Raw genomic sequence first — 13,727 nt, 5'->3', positions numbered from 1 at the left:
TATCCTATTTCAAATAACCAAATAAGCATATGTACAATATATCAGATAACCAGGTGAGATAACCAAGGGTCAGCAAAAGAGATGAGAGATAACATAGTACATTAAGGAAAAAAATCATTCATTATATGGCTTTTGTTTCTATATCCTGGAGGTCCTTCTGTTTAGCATCATACTATATGGCCTTATGTATCTAGGTTTTGTTCTATTGTAAATCTCTGCTAGGAGAGCCCAAGATTTCTACTGATTATGAAAAATGAGGGAAATCATTGACCTATGTTCCTTTGAATCTGGCTTACTTCACTTGATATGATTTTTTTTCTAAGTCTTTCCATTTCCTTACAAATGGGGTGATGTTGTTCTTTCTGACAGCAGCATAGAATTCCATTGTGTGTAAATATCACATCTTGTTGATCCACTCATCAACTGAGGGACATCTGGGTTGGTTCCATATGTTTGCTATGGTAAATAGCGCTGCAATAAACATCATTGTGCTAGTGGATTTAGTATGTCCTTATTTCTGAACGATTGGGTCATAGGGGAGCTCTGTATTTAGTGTTTTGAGGAATCACCATACTGCTTTCCAGAGTGGTTGAACAAGTTTACACTCCCACCAACAGTGTAGTAGTGATCTCTCCTGGCCACATCCCCTCCAGCATCTGTTGTTATTAGATTTTTTGATCATGGCCATTCTAACTGGAGTGAAGTAGAATCTTACAGTTGTTTTGATTTGCATTTCTTTTATGGCCAGAGATGTCGAGCATTTCTTCATGTGTCTATAGGCCATTCTTATATCTTTTTCAGAGAAGACTCTCTTTAATTCTTTGGCCCATCATTTAATGGGATGATTGTTTCTTTGGAGATTAGTTTTGGAGTGATTCAATTTTTTGAGCTGTTGATATATTTTAGATATGAGGCCTTTGTCTGTTGTATGGTTAGTGAAGATCTTCTCCCATTCTGTAGGCTTTCTAGTTAATTTGCTAGCTATGTCCTTTGCCATGCAGTCTAATGCAGTCCCATTTATCCAAACTTTCTCTTATTTGTTGTACTTCTTGGTCCTTATTAAGAAAGGAGACCTGGTGTATCTCCTAATCCTTCTTGTAAAGTTTTCAGTTTATCTGCTTTTACCTCGAGGTGTTTGATCCATTTGGAGTTAATCCTGGTGCAGGGTGACAAAGAAAGATCCAACTTTAGTTTTCTGCAGGTGCTTAACCACTTCCACCAGCACCATTTGTTGAAGAAGCTGTCTTTCTTCCATTCTATTTTTTTTTTACTCCCTTATCAAGATTAGGTGGCCATAGGTCTGTGGGTTAATATCTGGGTCTTCAGTAGAGATCACATTTTATACAGGGTTCTAAAAACATTTCTTGGAAACTATTCTAAGCATGTGTACATATTAACTCCTTTTATAACCCTGACAATCATAGGAGATTGATGTGATTATTACTGTTTTCTAAGAACAAAGATCTGTTTGGTTAATGGTTAATATGCTCAGGATTCTTGCTGTGAATAAGTGGTAGTGGGGCCATTATATGCCTGCAGTGTCAGGCCACTGGTGTTCTTCAACACCCATTGGCATCTGATTGTGTTGACTCAGTGCTTCATTGCTCATAAGTCTTATTTGAAATTGGATAGGGAAGGGGGGGAAAACAAGATGAGGGGTGGGGGGTGAGGGGGAGGGAAATGGGGACCATGTCATGAGAAAGGGTATCAATGTTTGTGAAGTTATGCACCTTCTATCTGGTGAATATAATGTAACCCTTCTATTAATCACAATAAAAAAGTTTAAAAAATAAAAAAAATACTGACAAAAAAAGTCTTTTCTAAATTACTTATGGCTTCTATTCAGTGCTAAATTAAAAAACCACAAAGCTGGCTTTCTTAAAAAAAGAAAATTTTCTTTCTGCTGAACAAAGGAAAAAAATGGAGAATGAATGGAGCATGACTTGTGTCCAAAGCTAGTAACCATCAGGGAAGGACAGTTGTTAGTAGACTTACTGGTCAAAAGATGAGATTTTCACTTGCCTTAAACGCAGGTAACATACCACTGTGAAAGACAATGGTATTAATCACTTGTATGTGTTAGGTCTGTATACATATCAGCTTATTTGATTATCATGATAGTAATTTGATGTAGGTCTTATATCTGTTTATTAGATGAAATATTTTGAGATATCAAAACATTTAACAACTGGGATGTGCCATTATTCACATGTTACTAATGTTGGATGAGCCTCCATGTTATAAAGCTCAACATGGAAGCCCCAGGCCTATCCTAGTCCTGTGACTGTAGCATGTAGAAATTATATAGGCCACACAGATGGAAAAGTTTTGTATGCTTTCATCATGGAGAAGAGTAACAAACTGAGTCAAATTAACCAATTGCCTTCTTTCTCTTCTGTTCCAAGATGGAGCCTCAGGGAACCTGTCAGAATTAATGATTCAGAGTTTATGCATGTTTAAATGATCATAGTTTGTTTTCCTGGAGAAGGGCATGCTATCAGGGAATAAAGCCCTGTAAAGAAGCCATGTTCCATAAATCTTCCCACTTTGAGAGAGAAACATTTTCTGAGAATAGAAACACCAAGAGTGGTAATGAAAATTTTGCGATTCTATGTAAGTGGGAAGCTGTAGTAATTCACTGATGTGGGTACAAAAGGACCATGTTTGTTTTTTCTGAGACCTCAGTCTAACTTCAGTGAGGGAAGTTGTTATACATTCAGATAGGAATTGACCAACAAGTCAGTGAACCCCAGTGAGATCATTAGTTATTCTATAAGAGCCATTTGTTCATTGTGACTTCACATGAAATAAAATTTTACTAATCAGGTGTTTTAAATAATGTAAGTTGAAGACCTACATACAATGCTTTCTTTATGCTAAATTAGCTTGTTTTAAAAAAGCTCTCCAAAATAGGTAAAGTTAAAAGCATTTTTTCCTAAGAATGAAACCAACACAACCATTTAATCCCTAGTAAAAGTGTATTTGGCTAAGAGAGCAAATAGGACCTCATTATTCTGGTGAAAGTTTAGTTTGTGTTTTATTTCACTTAGCTTTGTCTTTCAATGAATCATAAATAAGAAATGCCAAGTTATAAATGCACTGCACAAAATGCATTTTAATAATCCTAAAGGGTTTCATTACTGTGACTATAAGCTGGAAGTGTAAATTATGGCTGATACTCTAACCTTCATTTATTGACTTCATAGGTTCTGTTTTTTCTGGTGTAAATGCTACAAGATTATACTGTTTACAGAATAAATTAACTTTGTGCAGTTAAATGGAATGCCCTCGCTTTTAGGTATCTAGCAGATACTCTCAAAATCTGCAAGAAATATGTTATACATTGTTAGGTGTTTTTGAATTTTTTAATGAAAACAATCCATACTTCAAGGTAATAAATTGTAAAGTTACCCAAGAGAAACCAAGCAGCTGTTTTCAATAACACAGGTAAATTCTAGTCATGGGAAAAATTTATATTACTGCCTGAACTGTTGGCAAAGTATTGTGCATTAAGCAGTCTCTGGGACTTGCAGACAGATCTATTACACTACTAATATTCAATCCATTGCCCTTTTTGTTTGTATGCTTTTCTATTTTTATCTTGCATTCTGGTGAATCTAGAACTTGGAAATAATTTGTGCTTGAGGAAATAGCCAAATTCCACTGCATATTTCTATTAGTGTTTTTCTGTTGATTTCAATACTCTTTTAAAGTTACTTTGTAGTTATATCTTCATTAGAGTCCTACAGCAAATTCCTGGAAAGCTAATTGGCTGAGTGCTTTTTAGACCCTCCCCTGAAGTCCTTCCCAAAGTCTGCTTGGATTCATAGGTAACACACATTGTACAAACTTTTTATCTGTTATTGGCTGCACAAAATTCTAACACTCCAAGCATGCTATAGTTTCTATAACAACAGGAACATTGTCTTCTTACTCTCCCATAAATTTCTTTTTTTTTTTTTCTATTTATGTGGTACCAAGGAAATGAACCTGGGTCTTCGTGAATGCTAGGCAAACACTGTACCACAAATTCCTGGCCCAAGAGTGCTGTATTTGTATTTAGAATTTAAGAAATATTTACTGAAAATACAAATGATGTATTTCCAAGAATCTTGTCTAGTTGTTGCTGAGTAGTTTATGGTATTGCTGCTATGTTTATAATACAGCTACTAACAGGTTATACTAGCTATTAATGGAGTAAATAAACATGGCAAGTGAGTTGATGTGGTTTTAAAATAATAATCTTTAGTATTAGAATTGCCTTATAATGTTTATATCACACATTTCAATTATGCTTTACTTCTTTCCTGAAAATATTATATGTTCACTGCATTTTTTTTTAGTGAAGAGTGATGGTTTTTATTTCTTCCTATCCTTGTCCCAAATGGTCCTGCTCCAAATCTGAAATTCTGGGTGACAAATCTTTCCATTGGGATGGAGATGTTTTCAAAATAAATATAAAGCTAAATGTTTACAATATTATTTATGGTGCATTTTCCAAAATATCCTTCTTCTCTCTTGGATGCTTTCAGTGCTCAATACTAATATAAGCATATTTTTATTTATGGACTAGCTCATAAGTTAACTCTGCTGAAAGGCTTTATCTGATTAAATCCACTCCAAAATGTTCATGTATGTGTTAACAGTGCTTTTTCTCTATTTTTGTGAGCCACATGCAATCTATTACTTCAGTAGTCATACATATACTTATTTAATCTGAAAACATTACTGCATTTAAGACCTATTTTAGGAAAGTCAAATTACAAAAGTATCTCAGATACATCATGTTCTCAAGAAATGTGTAGCTTAGAAGGCAATTTTGCTTACATTGGTATGCATTCCAAGTAGAAGGGAAGAGTAACATCTGACATACAAATGAAATGATACAAGGGTTCAGAAGAAAATTTCCTTTAAGATGCATCTTCTTATAGTTAACCATAATTTGAGTACCACATATTTGGCTGTATTGAATTTAAATTTAAGGTCTTGTACTTGCTAGGCAAAGAGTTTCCTATTTGAGTTACACTTCAGCCCTGTAATTTGAATGGGAATTTACCGGCAAGATGGGGATTTGAACACTTTTTAACTAAGTGCTCTGTGATTACTTTCACTGGGTAATCCATATGAACCTACATGATGAGCATTTCTGAGAAATGTAAAATGAAGAAAATACACGCATGTAGGGCAGAAGGTGAGTTACAAGTTTCTTTTCATCCCAATAACTCACACTTTACATTTGGCTCGATTTTCTTTTGTCACTCTGGAAGAGGAAGAAGACTCCTCCACTGAAATACTTTTCCAATTTTCTGAAACTTGCTAGCTCTGTTCTCTTACCTTTTCTTCATCATCTACTTTTTCCCTGTCTCCTCTTCTCAGGAACACCAACAATTTCCATTGACTGTCCCCCTTTCCTCCTTTCCTTCATGCTATGTTGGTCAAAGGTCATTCTTTGGATGCTTTACTCCCTCAATCTTTGCCTTCCTCAGACATTATGAGAAATTAGAATACATTCTTTTTGGTCACACTGTAGTAATTTTTGTGTTCATGTTCCATCTTTCAGTTGCATTCTAAACCCATGGTATAGCCCCCATTTTGAAGCTCTTTCTCCTTCCTTAGTACCTGGAAGGATGCTTCCTCCAAAGAGACCAGGGGAAAGGAAGGGGATGAGAAGGGACCCCAGCATCTTGAACTGGTGTCCTGGTACTGTTTTGATAAGTTAGGCAGAAACTCTGACTTGGGGGGGTCTCAGTCCCCAGAAAAAGAATTTACTCCTAATAACTTAGAAATAAACCTTTTTCTGATATCTGACACTGTAGAACAAAGCTTGAATGCGACATGACTTTCTGCATTTCTGGGAAATTATCCAAATTACCATGAAGGAACAGGAGACAAGAAAAGGCAAGGTAAGGACAATTTGAACTCTGTCCATAAGGTGTCACTCAGTGGCAGCTGAAGTTAATATTCATGATGTCAATTCGACCCTCCCAGATCCAAGAGGCACTGAGACAAAGCTTACCCATGACCTCCAGTGATACATGATAAAATGTGACATACAAGTATTTCTACCATCACTCTCAGAATTTATTTCCATGTGTTATATTTTATAGACATCATAAATGAACATATGGTGTGTTTCCTTCTTTATGGTCTAATTGCTAAAAATAGCCTAGAGCTCTTTTAACTGTATGATGTATTGAACCATTATACTCTACAAGATTGTTTATTTCTGCCTTCTGAAGAAACACATGGGATTTAAAAAATTCTGGAAATGAGATTCCAGAATTCATGGAAACAATACTGTAACAATATCCTATACATAACATTAGCAACATCTAAAAATTATATATCTTGGCCCCCAGTCAAAGAAAAAATATGTCTAGCAATTGATGTTCCTTTCTGGATTCAGCATGTCTGACTGTTATAGGTAAAAGTAAAACCCTTTAAATTAGGTCTATCATCATAGTCAGAGGAAGGTACAAGTATACCTTGGAAAAATTATTTAATTCTACATTTGTTTAAAATGTACATATAGGAAAGCCAAATGAAGCTCCAAGTCTTTAGTTCCCAGAAGCAAACAAGCAATCAAGCAACACAGACACTACCAAAAAAGTAAAGAAAAAAATTAAGGGGGGCTAGGAGTTTGGCTTAGTGGTAGAATGCTTGCCTAGCATGCACAAAGACAAGGGTTTGATTCCTCAGTACCACATACATAGAAAAAGCTGGTAGTGGTGCTGGAGCTCAAGAGCTTAAGAGCTCTAGCCGTAAGAAAGCCCAAAGACAGCACTTAGGCCCTGAGTTCAAGCCCTGGGACTGGCAAAAATAATTAAGGGGAAATATGAAGAAAATGTCAGAAGGTAGAATTATTTGAAGGCCAATTTTTTCAAAAAACAAAAGCATGTGCTCATTAGTTAAATGTCTGAATGAATTTTATGTCAGGCATGTCCTAGGTATAAAAAATAATTCAGGGCCGGGATTTTAGCCTAATGGTAGAGTGCTTGCCTAGCATACACAAAAACCTAGGTTCGATTCCTCGGTACCACATACATAGAAAAAGCTGGAAGTGGTGAAGTGGCTCAAGCGGCAGAGTGTTAACCTTGAGAAAAGCCCAAGGACAGTGCTCAGGCCCTGAGTTCAAGCCCTTCAACTAGCAAAAAAAATAATAATAATTCAAAGTTAAGGGATTCATTGATAGCCACCACAAAACAGAAATAGGATGTGATTCATGAAGCGAACTATTGTCAAAGTTCAGTCTAATACTTAAACCTCTGAATAGAAACCTGCAGTTCTACCCAGCTTTTTGTTCCAATATCCATTTTTAGCTGTTTTTAAAATGGTCATTTTTACAATAAATGTGCTTTTATTTTATTAGTAAATTGTTCTTGTCGGTAACCACTCTAACACGCCCATTCTGCCTGATGAGGCATCATAGTCTCATTTCTTCGTCTTTCACATAACTGCTATTCAGATATTTGACTTGAAAGTAATGGCAAGATTGAGACTCAGGAGGTCGATTTTGGCCCATGAATTTAGGTTTACCCAGATCTAGACTTGAACTAATTAAATATCCTCCCTGTGGAATATCTCCAGAGATAAATATATAGTAAAAGAGAAAACAGAACTGATTTATTACTAGCTTGATTTCTTGCCCAAATCCTACTGAACACCCTAATAATTTTCCCCAAAGGCATAGAAAGAACTTCACACATTCCTAATCCCCAACTACAACTCTTTACAACTTCTGAACAAAAGAAGGGTTGAACAGTTTTGGAGACCTGGATGGGGCTGATTGATTTTACCACTTAGAGCAGGATGATGTTGAAAGATCATTCTGGAATACTGAAGGAGACAGAACTGGATCTTTACAGCGCTGAAATATTTGATATCATGAAGACAGGAAGGAGGAATGAGGTACACTAGGCATGAACTCAGCCACTTCCTACAGTTTCCACCACACCTGTTAGCTTTGTTTGCAGAACCTTAACTTAGCTCTCATATTTGAGTTTGTATTTGAGTTGTGAACTGCCTGTGCCTCCACAGGTTAAAGGTTATAAATAAAACCACAGGGCTGCAGGATGCTGGAAAAACCTGTCTCATCTTACTAATCAGCCTATTCTTCCTGTGTACGATGAAAACATAGCAACATATGGTAGAGAAGTTGAGCATAAAATCTGATTTCATTTCAGAGGTGGACATTGTTGTTTCTCTGTTTTTCATGCCTGGTTCAAATGCACATATTTCTCTGAGGCTTTGAATGTTTGTCAAAATCAAAATAAACTGGAATAATATATTACCCTTCATTCATTCATTCAGTCTGTCTGTCTTTAATAAGATATGTGAATGCAATACTTCTAGAAATGGGGAAACAAGTAGATAACCTTCACAGAAACCCCAGTCTGGAAGAGAAGACATTATAAGCAATTTGGTATGTACAGTGGTAGAAATCATGTCTAGAGACAAAAGGGAAAAATCCCAATAGTCACAAATAAACACTGATGTCCCCATAACTGCTTTGATTTTTAACAATGGGGAATGGAAAATGGCCTTTATTTCCTGTTTGATTATAATTTTCAAGCAATCCTTTTAGGCTTGACTTTCTTTTCCATTTCACTAGTGGTCTTCATAGTTCCATTTCTTTCAGCCTCATGTTACATACCGAGAGTCAAGTACACACTCAAATGTCAGAGCTAAATTAAGGTCCTGGAAGTGAGAGAAACAGGTGCAACAGAGACCTTGGAACATGGCTGCATCCGTGCCCCATATACAAGAACTTCAAGTGTCAGCTGTTACCAAGAGGGAAGGCCAAAAATTTGTCCAATGTTTCAAAATAATCCCATCAAACGAGATTTTATGTGAAAGTTCCTGATTTTTAAATAGGAAGTTATTTTATTCAAACAAAACCAAATTTTCAACAAACATCTCAACAAAACTAAATTGTAAGCTGAGAAATGTCTTTGGGGATTCACACAGGTAACTTAATCTGACTTTTCCCCCTGTTAATATTTATTTATTTATTTTTTGGCTGCTTATTCTTATTTATTTATGTGTGTGTGTTGGCAGTGCTATGGATGGAACCTAGGGCCTGGCTCATGCTAGAGAGGCACTCTACCACTAAGCAATACCTCTAGGCCTATTGTTCACATTTTTTTTTTTAGAATTTATTAATGTTGATTTTTACATCATATTTTAAATGACAAGTTTAACAAACAAGTGTTCAAGGAGGGAATCTCTATTTACAATCACTGGGACTTAATATTTAGAACTTAATCAAAATTAGGCTAAGGGTTTGTATGTCATAGAAACATATTAATTTATGAAATAAAACATTATGTCTATAGAGTCATAGGTTTTTATGTCTATATAGTTATGTTTATATTTCCATTACCATATCCATAGCTTTGGGTATGCAGTTATTGAGTCCTCGCTCTTGTACTCTTTGGATTTAATAGCCACATATTAAGGATACCATGTGCCTTTTGTTCCTTAGGTCTGTTTCACTCAACATGATTTGCTCTAGATGCATCCATTTCCCTGTGAATGCCATTATTTTATCTTGTCTGTTGGCTATGTAGAATTCCATTGTGTATATATACCACACTTTCTGTATCCATTCATCTGCAGTAGGGCAGCTGGATTTTTTCCATTGCCTGGCTATTGTGAATAGTGCAGAGATGAGCAGGTGTCCTTATAATATCTTGGGTCATGATGTTCACAATAGATGCCCAGAAGTGGTATGGGGGGATCGTAGGGAAGGTCTATTTCAGTTCTTTAAGAAACCTCCACACTGCTTTCCAGAGTGGCTGAACTAGTCTACATTCCCACCAGCAGTGTAGTAGGGTTTCTTTTACTCCACAACCCCGCCAGCAACTGTCATTGTCTGAGTTCAAGATCGTGGCCATTCTTGTTGGGGTAAGGTGGTATCTTGGGGTTGTTTTTATTTGCATTTCCTTTATGACCATAGGTGATGAACAATTTCTCATATGCTTTTCTGCCATTTTAGTCTCTTCTTCGGATAATTCTCTCTTTACTTCCCTTGCCCATTTAGTGAATGGTTTATTGGGTTTGGGGGGGATTAGTTTCTTGAGTTCCCTGTAGATACTGGATATTAAGCATTTGTCAGATGTATTGTTGGTGAATATCTTTTCCCAGTTGGTTGGCTGTCTCTCTACTTTGGCGACTATGTTTTTATCTGTGCATAAACTTTTTATTTTTAGGTAGTCCCATTTATCGAGTCTCTCTCCAATCTGTTGTGACCTGGGATTCTGTTCAGGAATCTTTTGCCTGTGCCTATGAGTTCCAGTGTCTATCCTACTCTATCATGTAGCAGTTTCTCGGTTTCCGGTCTGAAGTTGAGGTCTTTGATCCACTTTGAGTTAATGCTTGTGCATGGCGAAAGGCTAGGGTCAATTTTTAGTTTTCTGCATGTGGCTGCCCAGTTTTGCCAGCATCAATAATTGAATAGACTGTGTTTGTTCCACTGTATATCTTTGGCTCCTTTGTCAAATACAAGTTGACTATAGGTATGTGGTTCTATTTCTGGGTCTTCTATTCTGTTCCACTGATCTTCTGTTCTGTTTTTGTGCCAATACCAAGCAGTTTTTGTTATTATGGCTCTACAGTAGAGTTTGAAGTCTGGTATTGTAATACCACCAACATTGCTCTTTTTGCCTAGAATTTTTTTGGCTATTCTAGGTCTTTTCTTGTTCCATATGAATCTTTGGATCATATCTTCTATTTCCATAAAGAATGTCTTTGGGATTTTGATGGGGATTGCATTGAATTTGTGTATCAATTTTGTCAGTATAGCCATTTTCACTATATTGGTTCACCCTAGCCATGAGCATGGGATGTCTTTTCATTTCCTAGTGTCCTCTTTAATTTCTTTTGTTAGGCTTTTATAGTTTTCATTGAATAATTCCTTTACATCTTTGGTTAAGTATATTCCTAAGTATTTTATTCTCCTGGGGGCTATTGCGAATGGGATCATTTTCTTGATTTGGCCTTCTGTTTGTGTATTGTTGGTGTACAAGAAGGCTACTGACTTCTGAAGGTAAATTTTGTATCCTGCCACTTTGCTAAAGTGGTTTATTAATTCTAGAAGTTTGGGAGTGGAGTTTGTTGGGTCACTCAAGTAGAGGATCATGTCATCTGTGAATAGGGATAGTTTAATTTCTTCTTTCCCTATGTGGATGCCTTTGATGTCCTTTTCTTGACTTATTGCTCTGGCTATGGGTTCCAGCACTATATTGAAGAGAAGTGGAGAGAGTGGGCATCCCTGTCTAGTTCCTGATTTTAAGGTGAATGGTTCCAGTCTTTCTCCATTTAGTATAATACTGGCTGTAGGTTTGTCATATATGGCTTTCACTATTTTGAGGAATGTACCTCTTATTCCTATTTTTTCTAGTGCTTTCAACATGAATGGATGTTGTATTTTGTCAAATGCCTTCTCCGCGTCCAGAGAAATTATCATATGATTCTTATCCTTAGCTCTATTGATGTGATGTATTACATTGATTTGTGAATGTTAAACCAGCCTTGCATCTGTGGGATGAAGCCTACTTGATCATAGTGTACGATTTTTTTAAAATTTGTTTCTGGATTCTGTTGGCCAATATTTTATTGAGGAGTTTTGCATCTGTGTTCATTAGAGAGATAGGTCTGTAGTTTTCTTTTTTTGTTGGGTCTTTCCCTGGTTTGGGGATGAGAGTAATATTAGCTTCATAAAATGAGTTTGGTATTGCTCCTTCTGTTTCTATTTCTCGGAAGAGTTTCAAGAGTATAGGTGTTATTTCATCTTTAAAGGTCTTGTAGAATTCTGCAGTGAATCCATCTGGACCTGGGCTCTTTTTGGTTGGCATTTCCCTGATTGCTTCCACAATTTCGTTGTAAGAGACTGGTTTGTTCAATTTGTTTACCTCATCATTGTTCAGTGTGGGTAACCTATATTTATTTAAGAAATCATCCATTTCTACTAGATTTTCTTCTTTGAATATAGGTCCTATTCATTATGGACTGAATTTATTGGGAATCAGTTGTAATTGTTCCTGTGGGGTCTCTAATCTTGTTTCCTTTTTTTGATTAATCTTGCCAGCGGTCTGTCTATTTTGTTGACTCTTTCAAAGAACCAACTTTTTGATTTATCGATTTTTTGTATAGTAGATCTTATTTCAATCTCTGATATTTCTGATTTTATTTTTATTATTTCTGTCCTTCTAGTTGTTTTAGAATTAATTTTTTCTTGCTCCTCTAGTTGTTTCAGGGTTTTTTTTAGGTTATTTACATGCTCTTCTTCTGTCTTTTTAATGTGGGCTCCTAGTGCAATAAATTTACCTCTTAGAACTGCCTTTGCTGTGTCCCATAAGTTCCTTTGTGATGTTTCTTGATTGTCATTATAGTCAAGGAAGTTTTTAATTTCATTTCTGATCTGATCTGTTACCCAGGAGTTATTCAGAAGTGTGTTGTTCAGTTCCCATGTGATTGAATGTTTTTTGACTTTGACTGCATTGCTTAGAATTAGTCTGACTCCACTGTGGTCGGATAGAATGCATGGAATTATATCAGTCCTCTTGTATCTGCTTAAGTTTTCTGTATGAACTATGATATGATCTATTTTGGAGTGTGTTCCATGTGCGACTGAGAAAAATGTAAAAAGTTTCGTTGTTGGGTGGAAGACTCTGTGTATATCTGTTAAGCCCAGCTGGGCTATGGTGTCATTTAAGTCGATGGTATCTTTGCTTAACTTTTGTTGAGTTGACCCGTCATTTGTTGAGAGTGGTATATTGAGGTCTCCCACTATGATTGTGTTTGAGTCTATCTTGTTCTGTAATTCAAGAGAGTTTATTTGACGAATTTGGATGCTCCCGTGTTGGGGGAGTAAATGTTAATAACTTATATGATGGGCATGGATTGTACCCCTTACTAATATGTAATGGCTGTCTATATCTTTATGTACTGATTTTACTGAGAAGCTAATTTGGTCGGAGATTAAGATTGCTACTCCTGCTTTTTTGCTTGGTGCATTGGAGTGGAAAATTCGTTTCCATCCTTTCACTTGGAATTTGTTTCTGTCTTTGGCAGTGAGGTGGGTCTCCTGGAGGCAACATATGGATGGGTGGTGTTTCTTAATCAAGTCTGCTGCTCTGTGTCTTTTGATTGGATTGTTCAGCGCATTCACATTTAGGGAAGTTATAGAGAAGTGGTCAGTGTCCATTGTCATTATTTATTTTTACTTCTAAGTTTCTTTCTCTCTCTTTTCCCCCCTTTTGTGTTTAGTGAATTATAGATGTTTGCTTCTTGATGGGTTCCTGATGTTCTACAGTTTGTTCTCGATTAATTAGTATTCTTTGTAATGGTGGTTTAGTGTGCACATATTCATAAAGCTTCTCTTTGGAGTGAAATATTCTTGTTTCTCCCTCACATGTAAATGCTAGTTTTGCTGGATATATAAGTCTGGGTTGGCAGTTGTTGGTCTTCAGGACATCAATGATGTTTTTCCAAGCTTTTCTTGCATTTAGAGTTTGCGTGGAAATATCTGCTGTGATTTGAATATTTTTCCCATTGTAGTATAGCTCTTTCTTTGTTTTTGCAGCATTTAAGATCAATTCCTTGGTATTCAGGTCTAGTGTCTTTACTATGATATGTCTAGATGAGTTCCTTCTAGGATCTTGCCTGTTTGGAGTCTTGAAACCTTCAATAATGTGAGTATTTTCCCTTTTGAGGTTGAGGAAGTT

The sequence above is a fragment of the Megascapheus bottae genome, chromosome 12, assembly GCF_031878675.1.
Source record: "Megascapheus bottae isolate mThoBot1 chromosome 12, mThoBot2.hap1, whole genome shotgun sequence".
Taxonomy (NCBI): domain Eukaryota; kingdom Metazoa; phylum Chordata; class Mammalia; order Rodentia; family Geomyidae; genus Megascapheus; species Megascapheus bottae.
The sequence above is the reverse complement of the archived record's forward strand: the minus strand, read 5'-3'. Positions refer to the sequence as shown.